Consider the following 8,995-nt stretch of genomic DNA (forward strand, 5'->3'; position numbering starts at 1 on the left):
ATTAGTACTTCTCACCAGGTAGCTCATCATGAAGTATGATTGGGAGTGGGGTGTGATAACATGTCCTATGTGATATCAAAGGACATGGATGCAATAAGCAGGGTAAAATGATCATTGGACAAATACAGGATATGAACTAATCTATGGCAATATGACAGCAGATATACCCAACATCAAAATACATTTTAAACCATCATTCAGTGGGTGGAATGGAAACATGTGCACCATTCTTTGTCATGGACCATCTGACTTAAGTCCAACTCTATGCAACAGCCTCTGGGAATGACTGCTGTGGTCCACATTGAGTAAAATGGTCTCCTAAGTTTTGGGTGGATCCAAAGTAGTAGTTGTCCCTTTGGGCCATTAATCCAGCCATACCACAGTGGTTTGGGAATCCAGCAGTCATGGATAAGAACGATCAGCCTGGATCTATGAAACCCGATCAATCAGCATCAATGGTAAGCATGCCAAGACTTACTGCAGAAGCAAAGGAGAAATGGAGGGTGCCCACTCCTGGCAAATCTGCGAGAGAACTCCCCACAGACATCAATGCCCTGGATCCCATCTCAGTCTGAGAGGAACAAAAGGAAAATACAAAATACTTAATAATGAAGTTAAAGGAAGCTGGCCTGGTTGAGCAGCTTGACAGCACTGAGGCACTGATCTGTGAACAGCAAGCAATCATCGAGTCACTCAAACATCACACTAAATGCAAGTCTGCAAACCTGGGACCATTGGGACTCAGCATTGAACAGAAGGAACACATGAACCAGATAGTGGATAATATTGGCTTGATCAAACCAAAGAATACAGATGCAACAAAGTATTACACTACCAGTGGCATTAAACCTGCTAAACAATCAGACTTGCCAGAGACTGTATATGACAGGAGGGCTCACCAAAGGAATAAGAACTCTGCAAACAAAGTAACCTCCAACACATGAGCCTCATCTGTATTCCCACATGAGAATACTGTACTGCACACAATGCATGGAGACTCTGGGGATGACAACAGCTCATCAGACTCTGACAGCATGGATAAAGGACATAAGGAACTTACAGAACACAATCATCAGTGAGCAATCACCCCCAGTGATCCATCTGACTCATCCTCAAATGACAGTGACTCTTTTTCAGAGAGGGATTTGTCATTTGGCTCAAACTTTTACAGCGAAGAACCATCAACAATTGGCACCAATGACTCTGACAGAGAAAAGGTGTGGAAGTGCAAGAAGAAGTGTCACTACCACACAAAACTGAATAAGTTGAAGTATCAGCAAGCATTTTTGAAGGAAGACCCACTGTTCACTTACCAAGGTGAAGTACAAGTGGGACTCTTTAAGAAATGGTGTTGCAAGCTGCACAACTGGGTAGAATGTGCATGACTAGACTGTAAAAAGAGTATTAGGCTAGTAGGGAAATACCTGAGTGGACACACTTACCAATTCTATGAACAAAATGTACTCAACTTGAAGAAAAAATATAACCTCACAATTGGCTTTGAGGACTTGTTTGATTACATATTCCCTGTGGACTTCCAAATGCAACAGTGTGATAAGTTTAATGTGTGCTGTCAAGAAGGATGCTCAGTCCTAGACTCTTTGAGAAAATTACAGGAAATAGCAGATACTGTGGGTGACATTAGTGAATGGGAAGTAGTTCTTGCATTTTGGAGACAATGCCAACCTTACTTGAGAGCAGAACTTACCAAGAGTGGATATGACACAACTACAGTCTCCATTGTGACTCTAGAATCTGAATGTGTAAGGTATGAGAAAGCCAAGCACATTATTGATGAGGACAGAAATTGCAAGTCCCCACATGACCAGAGATACACACACAGGCAAAGCATGAATCACCTTAGCACAGCCACTGTAAAGACTAACAGCACAACAGATGCAGTGAATGCAATCCATAACAAGGACAAAATCGCATGTCAGCACTCTGTCATAGCCATGCCTCAACCCCGGCCAGACTCAGCCTCATGTTCATTCAGTTCAGCCTCAGCCTTGCCAACCCCATACCTCCAGTTAGTCTAGCATGGTGAACACTGCTTTGCAGTGTGTCACTTTGGTTAAGTTCTGCCCAGTCTTGTCCCCAGTCCGCCCTGTCCTGGTCTCCATTACCTTAGTCATACCTTACTAATATATGTCTTACCAGACACCTTAGCAATCTTTGTGAGACCAGCATTACCAGTCTCTGTACTATAGTTGTCTCTGGTATATAAACTTGTAGATACCCAGCCTGTACTCTGCAGTCTGAAATCAACAAAGTTACTCTGATAATCTCACCTCAGCCTCAGACTTGGACTGAGACCCATACAAGGGAATAGTGCTGTAGCCTCAGTTGCTAAGTCCAACCAGTCCACCCTCCTGTACCCTTGTCTTCCCTCCTGACTCTGACCCCTTGGCCTCACACCCACTTCAGGTCTCCAGTCTGGCCTCAACCCAGACAACCATGAACTTGACAGTATTTCAGACTTGCCACTTGTGTGGGTCTAGCATATCATGGCAACCAAGACTCGTTTCCAACCTCCCTATGGCTGCTCAGCCACCAACCCCAACTCTGCCTATGCCAGTGGAGCTCACTGCGAGACAGCACTAGCTGCCTTAGGCACCATTAGGCACTCTCCAGATCCTGTCAGTCCTTTCAGGGGCTTCTCAGCCTGGACATCTAATACCCCCACCCCTCATCATCCCACTGCTCCCATCCCCAAGGATGACCCTGGCAATGATGATGACAGTAACCCTGATGATGACCCCAGCAATGGTCCTGGTGATGATGGGTCCAGTAATGATAATCTGGATGAGAATGACCTGGAGGATGAACCAGACTTCCCAGATCTGGACACTGAACCCATGGTTGCAGTCTTCAACAGTCTCACAAAGGCCATCAAGCTACTGGCCCACAACACCTGCACTAGTCCTGAATCCTCAAGCAGGACTAAGTTGCATGAGCCTGATACCTTCAATGGCACCAACCCCAAGAAGCTTCGTGCTTTCTTCATCCAGTGCAAGCTTAATTTCCAAGACTGACCCCAGGCTTTCAGGACCAACCATGCCAAGGTCATCTTCACCCAGTCCTACCTCAAAGGCATGGCCTTAGAGTGGTTCAAGCTGGACTTGCTCAGACTCAACAACCCTGATGACTGGCCTCTCTGGATGGACTCCTGGAGGGAGTTTGTCCTGGAACTACAAACCACCTTCAGCCCTCATGACCCAGTTGCTGATGCTGAGAGCCAACTCAACCATTTGAAGGATGGTCAGTGCATTAATAAATACATGGTGGACTTCAATCAGCTTCCTTCACAAGTCCAAGGCTATGGAGATGGTGTGCTACACCATCACTTCTACTCTGGCCTCCCAGTCTGAATCAAAGATGAGGTCTGTTGGGTTGGCAAACCCTGGACACTTCACAAGCTCCACCACCTTGCCCAAGAGATAGATGCATGCTATTGGGAGTGCAAGGAAGAAGTCCAGTGGGTGAGCAGGCACCAAGGCTTCTCCAACTCTAGTAACAACAAGTCTGGTGGCTCTGGAAACAACAATCAGCCCAAGACTGGTCAGGAGAAAGCCAAGACTGGCAGCAATAGTAACAATAACTCCAGAACTTCCCCCAAGCTGGCTTCATCAAAGTTGGGCAATAACAGCAACTCATCCAAGCCTGAGCCTAGCAAACTTGGGAAGGATGGGAAGCTCACCCCAGAAGAACACAAGTGTCATGTCAAGGGCAATCTCTGCATGTTCTGCAGAGGTCCTGGCCACTTTGCTGAGAAGTGACCCAAGAAAGCCAGAAGAGCCAAGGCTCATGTGGTGGCTACCACTGAGACCACACCAGCCTCAGGCTCAGGTTCTACCCCTGAGACAAAAAAATAGGTAGCAGCTCCTGGGACTCTGCACAATCTGGGAGCTGCATTGACTCTGGTTGTGCAAACTTGGAGGCTTGTCTCAACATGTCCACTCTTTCCAGTCCAGATTCTTTAACCCCCTATGTCACATTAGAAAACCCAGAATTACCTTGGCTTCATACTTTAGTGGACTCTGGTTCCACCCATTGTTTTATAGATAATCAATTTGTTAATCAACACTTGTTTACCCCATACTCAGTCTCCCCAATCCAACTCTGGCTCTTTGATGGAATGTCCACCTTTACTATAACCCAAGTAGTAGATGTCAACATCTGTTTTGCATCTGGCAATGTCACCCTGGTAACCCTGTTCTTAGCCCTGTTGGATTCTGAGTGTAAGATAGTCCTTGGACATGACTGGCTCACCTGCTACAATCCATTGATTGATTGGGTATTGGGCAGTCTAATATTCTGGACTCCTGCACAAGGAATGCCAACCCTGTCAACACCCCCTGTCAGCCTGGTTTCCCCTGGCCCTCCTGGTCCTAGCAACCAACCCAGCCTTGTGCCATCTGTACCAGTCTCTGACTCCCCAGCTTGCACCCTCCTGGAGGCCCCTCTCATTTCCCTAATCCATGCAGCTGCCTTTGTGCATGCTGTGAGTCAAAGTGTGGTTCAGTGGTGAAAACCAACCAAAACCAACACAAAAGACAAAAAGAGTGAGTGGTGGTGTACCTATCTGGTACCTAGATGGTAGAACCTGATTCTGGGAGGGTTTTGTGAGCTACAACACTCAAAGATGAGTGCTGAGGGTTGGGGGTGCTCCTGATGAAGAAGAAGCAGGAATGCAAGAGAATGTGATAGGGTAGACTGCTGTCAGCCTGCAGAAGGATGGATGATGACTTAATTCAATGTCCTAAGCTGCACTGAGCTCAGGGAGGGCTTGGAGTGAAGTATATTGATGACAGACAAGGATAAGTGAAGTAGACAATAGTTAGACCCTTAATAAAGTCTCAACTATTGAAGCTGCTGAATGAATTACTGAGTGATGATAAAATGCAAGCAAGAGGGGCTCTCTGATGTCTTCTTTTTTTTTGCTATCTAAGTACAGTGATTTATATACAGTACAGGGGTGTTGCCCTTGGAAAACAAGGTGCAAACACTTGGTAAGTGATTGGTAACTGATGAGTAAGGAATGTAAGCAATGGGTAATCATCTTGGAAAGCATTGGTAAGGATTAGCAAGCCAAAAAGCAAAGAATCAGTAAGCAAAGTCAAAAGATTGGTAAGTATTGGCAATAGGTGAGTCAAAGACAGTCAGAACATCAAAGTATGAGTCAAGTAATGTCAGGAACTGGGAAAGTGCACTGGAATCACATTAGGGGGAGGCTGTGCATGCCACATCTCAAAGAGATTGCTTCTAGGCCAAGGTGGGATGACAGAGAGGCAGTGCTGATCTGATGCTGATATAGTACATCCAAAAGTGGACAGGGTGAGTCAGATGTCAACAGGGGTCAAGCTTTGGGGGTCTGTGGGGTGAAAGGAGCATAGGGGATTGCAACTGTCCCCCCCAAACCATCCTCTCAGTGAAGCAAATAAAAACTTCATGAATGAGGCTCTGTTGGAAGAGAGGATGAAGGGGGAGTGTCTTCTGCTGTATCTTGCAACAAAGAGGCAAGATGTGCATCATACTCATCATGGATGTGATCAGGGAGAGTGGAGAACAGTAGATTATACTGTAGCTGTTGCAATCTTGGAAGAATGACAGATGAGACTGGTATGAAGACATTGCAGGGAGCAGGGAGGAAGGATCCATATGCTTCTTGGACTGAAGAGACTGAAATGACCACATAAGACCTTTCCAAGTGAATGACAGACCTGAGGCAACCAAAGAACATCCTCCTAGAGGTCATACTGACAAAAAGAACACACTGTCCAAGTTTGATGGGCTGAGAGGGCACAGACAAGGGTGGGATGTACCAGGATGCTTCAGGATGGAAGCTGGTAGGAACTCCTGGTAGATATATGTAGCCATGGTCCCTAGCAAAGGGGACAAGCAAAATGATTGATGTAGAGGCAGCCATATCAGAAGAATTTAGCAAAATGAGCATCTTTTGGAGGGAGTGCTGTAGAAACGTGTGGAGTGCACAAATCCTTTCCAATTTTGGAAGGTAAGATTGTGTGGCTGAGCACTACAAGTGAGTGTGGGAATGGTCTTGGTATCTGGAGAAATGGTGGAGATATGTTGAAAACTGGAATGCCATACATGGGTGCTTAAGAATTTTAGCCAGTGCATAACCTGCTCCCTTTCTTTTTCTCTGGCACTGATGACTTGTCCTTGTGCGAGGGATGACTGCCAACATTCCTGGCTGTCCTTCTTCACATGAGGGCTATGGTCTTCATCTCCATTCATCAGCTGTATCCATGTCCACCTCACCAAACACCTTTGGTGTGTGACAGTGCCTGCAAACTTGAAGGGTCTGTCCAGTTCCAACTTCATCTCTGTCCCTTGGACTCAGCTCAAGCCCAGTTGGCCTCCGCTTCCTCTCCTCTGGCCTTACCCAGTGTATCAGAAGAGTACCATGACTTTGATGATGTGTTCAGCAAGGCCAAGGCCTTGGCACTCCCACCTCACTGGGAGTATGACCTGAAAATAGAGCTCAAAGAAGGAACAACCCCACCTCTCAGCACTATCTACTCACTGACCTCGGTTGAGCTCCAAGCTCTCCAGACTTTCATCAATGAGAACCTCACCACCAGTTTCATTTGGCCTACCTCCTCCCCCTATGCTGTGCCAGTCCTCTTTGTTAAGAAGAAGGACGGCTCCCTCTGGCTTTGTGTAGACTTCTGCAGCCTTAACAAAATCACTAAGAAAGACCAATACCTGCTACCACTTGTCTCTGATCTCTTAGATTCATCAAGCTGAGCCAAGATCTATACCAAGATTGATCTCTGGCATGTCTACCATCTCATCCAGATTTCCCCAGGCAATGAATGGAAGACCACATTCCAGACTTGGTATGGTTCCTATGAGTGGTTAGTGAGGCCCTTCAGCCTCACTAATGCCCTGGCTGCTTTCCAATGCTTCATGAATACCATCTTTGCAGACATGTTGGATGTCTGCATAGTTGTCTACCTAGATGACATCCTGATCTACTCCAGAGATAAGGAGTCCCATAAGCAGCATGTCTGAGAGGTACTCCACTGGCTTCAGCTTCATGGCCTTTATGTGAAGCTGGAGAAATGTGAGTTCCACTCAGACTTGATCAAATATCTCAGTTTCCACCTCTCCCCTGCTGGCCTCATGATGTTGAAGGAAAAAGTCCAGACCATCTGTGATTGGCCCAAGCCTCACAAGGTCAAGGACATACAATCCTTCCTCAGCTTTGTGAACTTCTATTGCTGTTTTATTTTCAACTACTTGGACATCGTCATACCACTGACTCAGCTTACCCACAAGGGGGCTCCTTGGAACTTCTCTGAGGAGTGCCACTGGTCATTCAACAACCTCAAGGCTGCCTTTGCTACTGCACCAGTCTTAATGGGGTCCCCATTACCATGGAGACTGATGCATTGGACTATGCCATCACCAGCATTCTGTCCATCACCTGTGGCAACAGCCAGATACATCTGGTCACCTTCTACTCCCAAACTCTAACTGCCCCAGAGCTGAACTATGATACCCACGATAAGGAATTGCTTGCTATCTTTGAAGCATTCTGGACCTGGCATCACTACCTTGAGGGTTTGGCCTCACCAGTTGACATTGTCACTGACCATAAGAACCTTGAGTACTTCTCTACTTCCAAAGTACTCACCTGCCACCAAGCTTGCTGGTCAGAGTTCCTCTCTCAGTTCAATATGGTCATTAGATTCAGACCCAGTAAGCTTGGGGCTAAGCCCAATGCCCTAACTAGACAATGGGACATCTACCCCAAAGAGGGGGATAGCAGCTATGCCTGAGTGAACCCACAGAACCTGAGACTGGTCTTCACCCAGGAGCAACTAGCAGTCTCCCTCCACACTACTTATCTTGAGTACCCAGTCTTACAAGCAGTCATGCTAATGGACATAGAGAAACCACACAATGATATCCTGACTGCACTGCTGGATGACCTGATCTCACAAATCTGCCTGTCTGACATGTCTGATCACTGGTGGTCAGTAGATGACACTGGCTTCCTTCGGCTTGATGGAAAGATCTATGTGCCAGACTCAAATGACCTCTGCCTTAGGGTCTTGCAGCTTAAGCATGACCACCTCTGTCTGGCCACTTCAGCCAGAACCAAACTCTAGAGCTCATCTGGTGTGAGTATACCTGGCCCAGCCTCAGGACCTTCATAAAAGACTACATCCAGTCTTGCACAGCCTGTGCTCAGGCTAAGGTCCCCCACCATTGGCCTTATGGCCTCCTCAAACAACTCCCAGTGCCAGAGAAACCATGGAATTCCATCTCAATGGATTTTATTGAGCAACTCCCAGCCTCATCCAGCTTCACAGCCATCCTTGTTCTTGTTGTAGTTGACCAGCTTTCCAAGCAGGCCATCTTCATCCCCACCCACAACACCATCACAGCCCCAGAACTCACCAGACTCTTCTTACTCCATGTCTTTTCAAAGCACAGAGTACTGGCCCATGCTTGTCTCACACTTCTTCTGGCCACTTGGCAAGGCCCTAGACATGAAGCTACACTTCACCTCAGGCTACCACCCCAAGGGCAATGGCCAGACCAAAAGGACCAACCAGACACTGGAACAGTATCTCTGAGTCTATTGTAACTATCAACAGGACAACTGGGCTGACCTCTTACCTTTGGCCAAGTTTGCTTACAACAATCCCCCTAGTGCCACTACTGGTGTCTCTCCTTTCTTCACTAATAAGGGCTACCATCCCAACATCTTGGTATACCTGGAGCACAACCTTACCTCTGCTCAGGCTCATGATTATGCAGTCAACCTGGACTCACTGCACCAGTGCCTACATGAGGAGATGACCCTCACACAACAGTGCTATCAAGGACTGGCCAATGCTAAACACATGCCAGCACCAGACTTTAAGGTCAGTGACCAGGTGTATGTCAAAGCTAAATACTTCCAGTCAACCCAGCCTTCCAAGAAACTCTCAGAGAAGAACCTTGGGCTGTACCTGCT

Source organism: Pisolithus orientalis (genome assembly GCF_024613125.1).
Source record: "Pisolithus orientalis strain OTSU chromosome Unknown F5J12scaffold_47, whole genome shotgun sequence".
Classification (NCBI taxonomy): Eukaryota; Fungi; Basidiomycota; class Agaricomycetes; order Boletales; family Pisolithaceae; genus Pisolithus; species Pisolithus orientalis.